Raw genomic sequence first — 13,049 nt, forward strand, 5'->3', positions numbered from 1 at the left:
TTACCCTAGAATAGTACGTCTGGTGAGAAAATATCCTTAAATAAAGACTTTCCCAGACAAACAAAAGCTGAGGGATTTCACATTCTTTTAAATGCTGTATAGTAACCCATAAAATGAATGCACCATATTTAACACATAATGTTTAACACATTATTAAATGCCTAGGGGCATTATTAAATAATGAAGCATGCCTATAAAAACTAGAAAATAGCCTCAAAGGGGTGAATCTAAGAGGCGGTAGACAAAGAAACAGGGGTAGAAGTTTATTCAAAAAGATAACAACAAAGAACTTTCCAAACCTGGAGAAAGAGATCAATATTCAAGTACAAGAAGGTTATAGAACACTCCTCACCAGACTTGTCCTACAAGAAACGCTAAAGAAAGTTTCTTCAATCAGAAAGAAAAGGACATTAATGAGAAGTAAGAAATCTTCTGAAGGTATGAAAGTCACTGGTAATAGCAAGTACCTAGAAAAACACAGACTATTATAACACTGTAATTATGGTGTGTAAACTACTTTTAAATAGAAAGACTAAAAGATGAACCAATCAAAAATAATAACAACTTTTTAAGACATAGACAGTACAATAAGGTATAGATAGAAATAACAAAAGGTTGAAAAGCAGAGGGATGAAGTTAAAGTGTGGAGTTTTCATTAGTTTTCTTTTTGCTTGTTTGTTTATGCAATCAATGTTAAGTTGTCATCAGTTTAAGATAATGCATTATAAGATAGTATTTGCAAGCCTAATGTTAACCTCAAATAAAAAAAAATGCAATGAATAAGAAATAATAAAAAGCAAGAAATGAAATCATAACACCACAGAAAATCATCTTCACTGAAAAGAAGACAGGAAAGAAAGAAGGAAGACCACAAAACAACCAGAAAACAAATTACAAAACTGCAGGAGTAAGTCCTTACTTATCAGTAATACTAAACTCTCCAGAAAAGACATAGAGTGGCTGAAAGGATTTAAAAACAAACAAACAAAAACCAAAAAAAGACCCAATTATCTGTTGGCTACAAGAAACACACTTCATCTATAAAGACACACATAGAGTGAAAATAAACAGATGGAAAAAGATATTCTATGAATATGGAAACCAAAAGACAGCAGGATAGCTACAGTTCTGTAAGACAGAATAGATTTCAAGAGAAAAACTAAAGAAGAGGCAAAGAATGCCATTATATAAATAATAAAGGGGTCAATTCAGCAAGAGGATATAACAATTGTAAATACATATGCACCCAACACTGGAGCACCCAGATACATAAAGCAAATATAATTAGAGCTAAAGAGAGAGATAGACCCCAGTACAACAATAACTGGAGACTTCAACACCCCACTTTCAGTATTGAACAGATCTTTCAGACAGAAAATCAACAAAAATAATCAGACATAATCTCTGCTATACACCAAATGGACCTAATAGATATTTATAGAACATTTCATCAAACTGCTGCAGCATATACATTCTTCTCCTCAGCACATGGATAGTTCTCAAGGAGAAATAATATGTTAGGTCACAAAACAAGTCTTAAAACATTTAAAAAACAAATAATATCAAGCATCTTCGCTGCCCACAATGGAATAAAACCAGAAATCAGTACCAAGGGGAATTTTGAAAACTATACAAATACATGGAGATTAAACAATATGCTAGAATCGCTTGAACCCAGGAGATGGAGGTTGCAGTGAGCCAAGATTGTGCCACTGCACTCCAGACTGGATGATAGAGCAAGACTCCATCTCAAAAAAAAAAATTAAAAAAAAAAAAAATGCTCCTGAGTGACCAGTGGGTCAATGATGAAATTAAGAAGAAAATTGAAAATTTTCTTGAAACAAGTGATAACAGAAACACAATATGGGATAAAGCAAAGCAGTACTAACAGGGAAGTTTATAGTCATAGGGTCTACATTAAAAAAAAAAAAAAAAGATGCCAGGTGCAGTTTAATCCCAGTCTCAGAGGCCAGGCGCAGCCTGTAATACCAGCACTTTGGGAGGCCGAGGCGGGTGGATCACCTAAGGTCAGGAGTTCAAGACCAGCCTGGCCAACAGTGAAACCCCATCTCTACTAAAAATACAAAAAAATTAGCCAGGCATGATGGTGGGAGCCTGTAATCCCAGCTACTCGGGAGGCTGAGGCAAGAGAATCGCGTGAACCCGGGAGGCAGAGGTTGCAGCGGGCCAAGATTACGCCATTGCACTCCAGCCCAGGCGACAGTGCAAGACTCTGAAAAAAAAAAAAAAAAAAGAGAGAGAAAGAAAGAAGAAAGAGAGAGAGAGAAAGAGATAGAAAAGAAAAGGAAAGAGAGAGAAGAAGGGAGGGAGGGAGGGAGGAAGGAAGGAAGGAAGTTAGTTCAGTTATACAATGTAACAATGCATCTTAAAGAAACACAAAGGCAAGCGCAAACCCAACCCAAAATTAGTAGAAGAAAAGTCAGAGAAGAAACAAATGAAGTGAAATGAAGAAAACAATACAAAAGATCAATAAAATTAAAAGCTGGTTTTTTGGAAAGATAAACAAAATTGACAAACTTTAGCCAGACAAAAAAAAAAAAAAGAAGATACAGATAAATAAAATTATAGATGAAAAAGGGGGTTATTCCAACCAATACTGCAGAAATTCAAAGGATCATTAGTGGCTACAGTGAGCACTATATGACAATAAATTGGAAAATCTAGATGAATAAATTCCTAAACGTATATAACTTGCCAAGATTGAAGCATGAAGAAATCCAAAACCTGAACAGACCAATAATAGGTAACAAGATTGAAACTCTAATAAAAAGTCTCCTAGCAAAGAAAAGCCCAAGACCCCATGGCCTCACTGCTGAATTCTACCAAACATTTAAAAGACTAATACCAATCCTACTTAAATTATTCCAAAAAATAAAGGAGGAGAGAATACTTCCAAACTCACTCTACAAGGCCAGTATTATCCTGACACTGAAACTAGACAGACACACCAAGATAAGAAAACTACAGGTCAATATCTCTGATGAATATTGATGCAAAAATCCTCAACACAATACTAGCAAACTGAATTCAACAACACATTAAAAAGATCATTCATTATGACAAAATGGGATTTATCCCAAAGATGCAAGGATGGTTCAACATACACAAATCAATCATTACTGTGCTACATCGTATCAACAGAATGAAAGACAAAAATCATAAGATCATTTCAACTGATGCTGAAAAATCATTTGAGAAAATTCAATTTCGCTTCATGATAAAAAACTCTCAAACAACTGGGTATAGAAAGAACACATCTCAACATAATAAAAGCCATATACAACAGACCTACAGCTAGTATTATACTAAATGAGGAAAAAGTGAAAACCTTTGCTCTAAGATCTGGAACATGACAAGGATGCCTAATTTCACCACTGTTATTCAACATAGTACTGGAAGTCCTAGTTAAAGCAATCAGACAAGAGAAAGGAATAAAGGGCATCCAAATTGGAAAGGAAGAAGTCAAATTATTCTTGTTTACAGATGATATGATCTTATATTTGGAAGAACCTAAAGACACCACCAAAAAAACATTAGAACTGATAAATTCAGTAAAGTTGCAGGATACAAAATCAACATACAAAAATCAGTAGCATTTTTATATGCCAACAGTAAACAATCTGAAAAAGAAATCAAGAAAGTAATCCATTTACATTAGCTACAAATAAAACACCTACAAATTAACTTAATCAAAAAGTAAAATATCTCTACAATGAACATTATAAAACATTGATGCAAGAAATTGAAGAGGACATCAAAAAATGGAAAGAAAGTCCATGTTTGACCCAGCGTGGTGTCTCACACCTGTAATCTCAGCAGTTTGGGAGGCCAAGGCGGGTGGATTGCCTGAGGCCAGGAGTTTGAGACCAGCCTGGCCAACATGGTGAAACCCTGTCTCTACTAAAAATGCAAAAATTAGCTGGGCATGGTGGCGGGCACCTGTCATCCCAGCTACTCGGGAAGCTGAGGCAGGAGAATCACTTGAACCCAGGAGACAGAGGTTGCAGTAAGCCAAGATTGCACCACTGCACTCCAGGCTGGGTGACAGAGCAAGGCTCTGTCTCAAAAAAGAAAAGAAATTCCATGTTCATGGATTAAAAGAACCAATATTGTTAAAATGTCCATACTTACTCAAAGCAATCTACAGATGCAATGCAATCCCTATCAAAATACCAATGACATTATTCACGGAAATATTTTTAAAATCCTAAAATTTATATCAAACCAGCAAAGGCTCAGAATAGCCAAAGCTATCCTGAGCAAAAAGAACAAAACTAGAGGAATCAGATTATCTGACTTCAAATTATACTACAGAGCTATAGTAACCAAGGTGCTGGGATTACAGGTGTGAGCCACCACACTTGGACTTGGCTCCTGTGAGTGTTGTTTCTTTTTTTAAATTTTTAATTCTTGTGGGTACATAGTAGGTATATATATTTATGGGGTACATGACATATTTTGGTACAGGCATCCAATGCATAATAATCTCATCATGGAATATTGGATTTCTATCTCCTCAAGCATTCATCTGTTGTGTTACAAACAATCCAATTATACTCTTTTAGTTATTTTGAAATGTACAATTAGGCTGAGCACCGCGGCTCATGCCTGTAATCCCAGAACTTTGGGAGGCTGAGGCGGGTGGATCACCTGAGGTTGGGAGTTCGAGACCAGCCTGACCAACATGGAGAAACCCCGTCTCTACTAAAATACAAAATTAGCTGGGCGTGGTGGTGCGTGCCTGACTATAGTCACCCTGTTGTGCTATCAAATACTAGGTCTTGCTCATTTTGTCCATTTTTTTCCCCCCATTAACCATCCCCACCTCCCCTACCCTCCCACTACCCTTCCCAGCCTCTGGTAACCATCCTTCTACCCTCTATGTCTGTGAATTCAATTATTTTTATTTTTAGATCCCACAAATAAGTGAGCACATGTGATGTTTGTGTTTCTTTGCCTGATTTATTTTCTTTAACATAATGACCTCTAGTTCCATCTGTATTGTTACAAATGACAGGATCTCATTCTTTTTAATGGCTGAATAGTACTCCATTGTGTATATGTACCACATTTTCTTTATCCATTCCTCTGTTGATGGATACTTTGGTTGCTTCCAAATCTTGGCTAGTGTGAATAGTGCTCAACAGATATGGGAAAGCAGCTAACACCTGGATAGACTGATTTCCTTTCTTTGGGTCATATACCCAGCAGTCGGATTGCTGGTAGTTCTATTTTTGGTTTTTTGAGGAACCTGCCAACTGTTCTCCACAGTGGTTATACTAATTTACATTCCCACCACCAGTCTATGAGGGTTCCTTTTTCTCTACCTCCTCGCCAGCATTTGTTATTGCCTGACTTTTGGATAAAAGCTATTTTAACTGGAGTGAGATGATATTTCATTGTAGTTTTGATTTGCATTTCTCTGATGATCAAGGATGCCGAGCACCTTTTTGTATGCCTGTTTGCCATTTGCAAGCCTTCCTTTGAGAAATGTCTATTCAAATCTTTTGCCCATTTTTAAATCAGATTATTAGATTGTTTCCTATAGAGTTATTTAAGCTCCTTATATATTCTGGTTATTAATCCCTGTCAGATGGTTAGTTTGCAAATCTTTTCTCTCATTCCGTGGGATTTCATTTTTGATTGTTTCCTTTGCAGTGGAGTAGCTTTTTAACTTGATGTGATCCCATTTGTCCATTTTTGCTTTGGTTGTCTATTCTTGTAGGGTATTACTCAGGAAATTTTTGCCCTGACCAATGTTCTGGAGTTTCCCCAATGGTTTCTTTTCTTTTTCTTTGAGATGGAGTCTCGCTCTGTCACCCAGGATGGAGTGCAGTGGTGTGACCTTGGCTCACTGCATCCTCCACCTCCTGGGCTCAAGGGATTCTCGCGCCTCAGCCTCCCAAGTAGCTGGGATTACAGGCATGTGCCACCATGCCTGGCAATTTTGTGTGTGTGTGTGTGTGTGTGTGTGTTTAGTAGAGATGGGGTTTCACCATGTTGGCCAGGCTGGTCTCGAATTCCTGACCTCAAGTGATCCACCTGCCTCAGCCTCCCGAAGTGCTGGGATTACAGGAGTGAGCTACCACCCCTAGCCCCCAATGTTTTCTTGTAGTAGTTTCATAGTGTGAGGTTTTAGATTTAAGTCTTTTTTAAAAAAAAAAATTTTCATTTTTTTGAGACAGGGTCTGGCTCTGTTACCCAGGCTGGAGTGCCGTGGCACAATCATGGCTCACTGCAACCTCCACCTCCCAGGCTCAGGCCATTCTCCCACCTCAGCCTTCCAAGTAGCTGGGACTACAGGCACATGACACCATGCCTGGCTAATTTTTGTATTTTTTGTAGAGAAGGGGTTTCACCATGTTGCCTGGCCAGATTTAAGTCTTCAATCCATTTTGATTTGATGTTTGTATATGGAGAGAGATAAGGGTCTACTTTCATTCTTCTGAATATGAATATCCAATTTTCCCAGCCCCATTTATTGAAGAGATTATCCTTTCTCCAACGTATGTTCTTGGCACCTTTGTCAAAAGGGAGTTCACTATAGATGTATAGATTTGTTTCTGGGTTCTCTGTTCTGTTCCATTGGTCTGTGTGTCTGTTTTTATGCCAGTACCTTACTGTTTTGGTTACTATAGCTCTGTAGTATAATTTGAAGTCAGATAAACTGATTCCTTTAGTGCAGATGCCATGTTAATCTGATGGTCAAGGTTAACATCACCACCAATGGGCCACATTAAAGCTGTGTGCCCTGGCAGGATGCAGTGAGAGCTCTGCGTCGCTTTCACTATCTTCCTGCCCAAGAGGCATCACCTGAGCCTCATCGTGGGGAATCGTCAGCCCAACCCGCAGTGAGGGGTGGGGGCTCCACAAGACACCTGGCCTGTGATCATCCAAGGGCAAAGTCCTGAAAGTCAAGGAAAGATGGAAAAGCCGTTCCAAGGAACAGCTCTGAGAAGGAAGAGACATGACCACTAAATGCAACAAGGGATCCTGGAAGGGACTCTTGTGCTGTAAAGGACGTCGCTGGGGCCATTGAGGAAACTCGAACAGGGCCTGTGGATCAGATAATCATGATACATCAGTGCTGATTTCCCGATTTCTATGTCTAGATGTGGTTACGTAGGAAAACATCCCTGTTTGTAGGTAGTTCACACTAACATATTTGGTGGTGGGTTATCATGGTGGCAACTCAACTGGTTGAGGAAAAAAAACAAACCCTTTGTGATATTCTCACAATGAGTGAATGAGTGAGTGAATGCTAACCCCTCACCACAGTATAGGAAGGTTACAACAAATGCAGTCATAAAGGCTGGCTTCAGCCACCCTCTGCAGCCAAACCCATGTGACGGGCCTACAAGTCATCCAAAGTGTGCTCATTCATTCATTCGGTGTACATTCATTCATTCCTTCCACATATAATATTAAGCACCTCTTGTGTGGGGAAGGACTGCACAAGGTTCAGGGATCCAAGGACAAAGAAAGCCGTGTCTTCTCTCAAGGAGACAATAGTCTAATCCATTGTAAGGTTTGACTTTGTGTTTTTTGTTTTTGTTTTTTTTTTTTGAGACAGTGTCTCACTCTGTTGCCCAGGCTGGAGGGCGGTGATGCGATCTTAGCTCAAGGCAACCTCCGCCTCCTGGGTTCCAGCAATTCTCCTGTCTCAGCCTCCCAAGTAGCTGGGACTACAGGCACCTGCCACCACGTCTGGCTAATTTTTGTATTTTTTAGTAGAGGCAGCGTTTCTCCTTGTTGGTTAGGCTGGTCTTGAACTCCTGACCTCAGGTGATCTACCCGCCTTGGTCTCCCAAAGGGCTGGGATTACAGGCATGAGCCACTGTGCCCGGCCAGTTTGTTTTGTTTTGTTTTTTGTTTTTTGAGACAGAGTCTCACTCTGTCATCCAGGCAAGAGTGCAGTGGTGCAATCTCAGTTCACTGCAACCTCCCCCTCCCAGGTTCAAGCGATTCTCCCACCTCCGCCTCCTGAGTACCTGGGATTACAAGCACCCGCTACCACAACTGGCTAATTTCTGTATTTTTAGTAGAGACGAGGTTTTACCACATTGGCCAGGTTGGTCTTGAACTCCTCACCTCAGGTGATCCACCCATCTCGGCCTCCTAAAGTGCTGGTATTACAGGCGTCAGCCACCGCGCCCGGAGTGGGGGGGGTTGACTTTGGAGGCATGCCAGTTCCTCCCCTGGCTCCAGCACCTTCCTCTGTGTGACCACAGGCAGTCATGGAGTGCCAGGCGCCTCACTCACGAAACTTCAGCGAAGCGGCCGTGAAAACACTTCCCACGGTGGCCGGCGGGTACTTGGTCCTCGGGAAATATTATTTTTCTTCTCATTTCCATGGAAATAGCCTTCAGAGTTCTCAGAATTGCTCACCCCAAAACCTGAAAATCTTAAAGGGGAAACCATTTTCAGAATAAAAAGAGCCACCTCTCATGACTGACACTGCCCCCTGCCGTGGTCCCCTGATGAGAACCAGGGCACTGGTGGGTAAGGTGTGGGCTGTGCCTGCCAGAGAGACAAGCCCAGCGTTTCCGACGTGAAGTAATACTTAGAAACTAAACAGGAGCTCCAAAAATTTTAAACTTGAAGTTGGTTTTGTTTTTTTTTTGGAGATGGAGTTTCGCTCTTGTTGCCCAGGCTGGAGTGCAATGGCATGATCTCCACTCACCGCAACCTCTGCCTCCCAGGTTCAGGCGATTCTCCCGCCTCAGCCACCCGAGTAGCTGGGATTACAGGCATGTGCCACCACGCCTGGCTAATTTTTGTACTTTTAGTAGACAGGGGGTTTCACCACGTTGGCCAGGCTGGTCTCGAACTCCTGACCTCAGGTGATCCACCCACCTCGGCCTCCCAAAGTGCTGGGATTACAGGTGTGAGCCACTGCACCCGGCCCTCCTGCTTCTTTTTAATGCTGTGTATATTTCTTTGGATGAATGTGCTGCAATTTGATTTTTCATGGACATTTGGTTTGTTTCCAGTCTGGAGCTGTTGAGAATGGAACTGCTGTGAACATTTTTGTGCGAATCTTTTCAGGGACACTGCTTTCATCTGTCTTGGGTAAATGCCTAGGAGCAGGATTGCCTGGCCATCAGTGCATTTATGACTTTATTAAAAACTGCTAATTTTGTCTTTTTTTTTTTTTTTTTTTTTTTTTGAGACAGAGTCTTGTTCTGTTGCCCAGGCTGCAGTGCAGTGGCACAATCATGGCTCACTATAGCCTCCAACTCAAGTGATCCTACCACCTCAGCCTCCCAAAGTGATGGGGTTACAGGTGTGAGCCACTGTGCCTGGCCCAAAACTGCTGGTTTTCTGAAGTGGTTGTGCCACATCCTTGCTAACTTGTTCTGTTTCCTTTGTGCATTTTTTTTTTTTTTTTTTTTTTGAGACTGTGCCTTGCTTTATTGCCTAGGCTGGAGTTAAGTGGCATGGCTCACTGCAACCTCTGCCCCCCGGTTTCGAGCGGTTCTCCTGTCTCAGCCTCCCAAGTAGATGGGATTACAGGTGCCCGCCACCACGCCCGGCCTATTATTGTATTTTACCATGTTGGTCAGGCTAGTCTTGAACTCCTGACCTCAAGCAATCTGCCTGCCTTAGCCTCCCAAAGTTTTGGGATTACAGGTGTGAGCCACCGGGCCCGGCCTGCAATTCTTCTAAGCTGCTTTCCCTCCCACCCCCGGCTTCAAGTGATTCTCCTGCCTCAGCCTCCTGAGTAGTTGGGATTACAGGCATGCGCCACCACGCCTGGCCAAATTTTGTATTTTTAGTAGAGATGGGGGTTTCACCATATTGGCCAGGCTGGTCTTGAACCCGACCTCAAGTGATCCACTCACTTTGACCTCCCAAAGTGCTGGGATTACAGGCGTGAGCCACCGTGTCCGGCCCTAGGCTGCTTTTAAGCCATCAACGTGTATTGAGGGCAAGGACAGCTAGAGTCGAGTAAATAGTGGAGAGGCACCATGGAAACGCAGCCACCAGACTGCATCAGAGGGACCTGTCCTTGCCCTGCCTTCCTCTGACCGTCTAGTGAATGTGCAGGGTGGAGAGCAGGCCAGGGTTGGGTGCATCATTTTATTTTAGTTCGATTGCACAGCAGTCTGAAGCAGAGACTGTTTCTTCCAGGACCGCGTGTCATTCTGTGTCTGCTTTGAAATTTGCCATGCCTTTTCCCCACACTCACACGTGCCGACTGCCAGCCCCCTCCATCATCTGCCAGCCCCCTCCAACTGCAGGACTACTCAGTATCTGTGGGATGTCTCTGCCACCCTCGCTGGGGCTGTGGCGACGAGATTTGCTCTGGATGCCTCAGCGGGTCCCTCAGGACCTGCGGCGACAGTATCCAGCACAGCATCAGGACAAAGTGCTCTTGGCTTCTAGTTCTAGAACAAGCAGCTCGTGCCAATCAACCCTGCTTCCAGCTCTGTCTTTATTTTTTGACCTGAAAATGTGCATTTACCTGTTACTGGGGAGACTGGATAGCCAAACAGGGAGCACGAATCCTAAGTGCACACATATTCCTCCATGTGAATAGACCACAGCTTGCTTTTCATTGTCCTGGCCACATCAGGAAACAGCACCTGCAGCGGCTTTGCAGACCCCCCCCTCAAGTGTTCTTGTCTTCAACCCCCGCCCCCTGCAACTTCCCTGTAAGGATGACCCTGACTTCTGACACCTGACGTTGGCTTTGCCTATTTCTGAATTTGGTTGCAGAATTACTCAGCATGTTCTAAGGGCAGAGAGTCATCGGTGTTGCTGTGAGTACACATTGCCTTATCGAGGGTGCTGCCTCCCCGTGTCAGGCTGTGGTGCTACTGGGAGTTGCTTGCATGTGTCACACCTGACACAAAAGTTAGCCAGGCGTGGTGGCACGTGCCTGTAATCCCAGCTACTCAGGAGGCTGGGACAGAAGAATCACTTAAACCTGGGAGGCAGAGGTTTCAGTGAGCCGAGATGGCGCCACTGCACTCCAGCTTGGAGACAGAGCAAAACTCCATCTCAAAAAAAAAAAAAAAAAAAAGAAGAAAAAGAAAGAAAACCTGGCAGATACCTCCTTACTCTTGTGCTCAAGGTCAACATTGCCAGTCATGAGACACTTGGACACGTGGACCCCTGGTGTGGTACCCTGGGAAGGACACAGCGCCACTGCACGCACTTCCTGCCAAAATGTGTAGCCTGATGAAATGACGTCAGGCCAAACATGGACACACGGTCCGCAGCGCTCACCCCTCAGAGGTGTCATGGCCACTGAGGCCAGGACGAACTGAGGGACAGTCACAGTGTGGAGGGGGACTAAGGCGACAGCAAAGGGCAGCCTGGGAGCCTGGCTTGGGTCCTGGGACAGGAAGATGATGGTGTGGGGACACTTTAAAGTATGGTCACTTGGCCTGTGTTTGTGCATGAACCAGCAGAGGGGGAGAAAGTAGTCAGGTCATAGTGGGAGGGCCGCAGGGGACATCCAGGAGCAAGTGAGACTGGGAAGGACTCTTGCCTGATTTTCCTGCCTTCCTGAATTTGTGTTTGTGGGGGCAGGGAGGGGGGATGTAATTTACATACAGCAAAACGGACAGACCTCAAAAGATGCTGTTGGGTGAGTACCGTCAAATGTGTACACCATGTAACCATCACCCCAGTCAAGACGTGGAGTGTTTCCATCACCCCTCAGGCTTTGCCCTGTGCCCCACAATCATACTTCCCAGTGATGTGCTTAGACCGGGTAGGCAGGACGCCGTGCCTCAGGGCTTGGGCTGACCGAGGAGGAAGCAAATACTTCAGCAGCCCTACTCAGGGGCCATGCTCTAGTATTTCTTTGGGATTTTCCAAGTCTGTCTTTGGTGCTTGGGAATAGCTGGTCTCCATCTTTCCCATGTAGGGCACTCTCTGATCCTCTATACCCTACCTCCCAGGGTCAACCCGTCCATGCCTGTCTTGGGCTTCAGCAGTGCATGTGTGTGTATGTGTGTGCGTGCGTGCATGTGTGCACACATACCCTTTGGTGTTCTGCTGTTCCACCTTTCCGGTTAAGCACCCAAAGGTGGTGGGGTAGTGGCGGGGATCCTTCACCCTGTGCACTCCAGGACACACCCTCATCCCCTCTGTAGGCTCCACTCCACACCACCTGCCCATCTCCACACCTATGACCTTGTCCCCTCTCGCCTCTGATCAGGATGGTGATGTTGTGGCGAGGTCATGCTCTCCCAGGTCCATCTCCAGGCCTGTAGACAGAAAGACGGACCTTCCTCACACAAGTGGACCTCTTTTCTCACTTGACCCAGAGCCCTGCTGGAGGTGGCGAGGGAGGCAGGGGTGTGGGCGACACTGGGAATGCAGCCATCATGGCTGAGGAGTCCAAGTGGGCCCATGACCGGAAGTCTCCTGCTTCTACTAAGAATTTTTATTTTTTTCAAGACGGAGTTTTGCTCTTGTCATCCAGGCTGGAGTGCAACGGCCCACCTCGGCCTCCCAAAGTGCTGGGATTACAGACGTGAGCCACCGCGCCTGGCCGTATCCAGTTATCTGTTGATATCAGTATGGATTTGGGGACATTTATTTTATGCTATTATAAACCAATGCTATGGTCATTGACTCATTCCAGATTTGGCCACTGGGATCTCCCTCAGGCTGGCCCCTGGGTTCCTTCAACAGTTCCCCATCTGTTTCAAGCACATCCTCATTTTCTGGGTCCACAAAGTACTCCAGGATTTTGTCTGCCCCAGTCCTAGAATAAACCAGTTCTCCAAGAATTGCCAGTTTCATACGTTGGAGAATAGTGCTAGAAAACGAAGATCTGAGTGCAACGTGCAAGGTAAGCTCACTGTGGCTGGGATATCATTGTTTCTAGGCCCTTTGAGCTTAAAGACCTAGAAAAGATGGCACACATAATAGCTCAAGCATAGGCAGACTTCTGCGTTTATTCCTGTGTCTACCTGCATATACACGTGGTAAAAACCATGGGTTTACACAGATACCTTGGAGCCAACCCAACACCAAGGGCTTTCCTCGGCCTCCCTCTGGCGCTC

This window comes from Pongo abelii, chromosome 22 (genome assembly GCF_028885655.2).
Source record: "Pongo abelii isolate AG06213 chromosome 22, NHGRI_mPonAbe1-v2.0_pri, whole genome shotgun sequence".
Classification (NCBI taxonomy): domain Eukaryota; kingdom Metazoa; phylum Chordata; class Mammalia; order Primates; family Hominidae; genus Pongo; species Pongo abelii.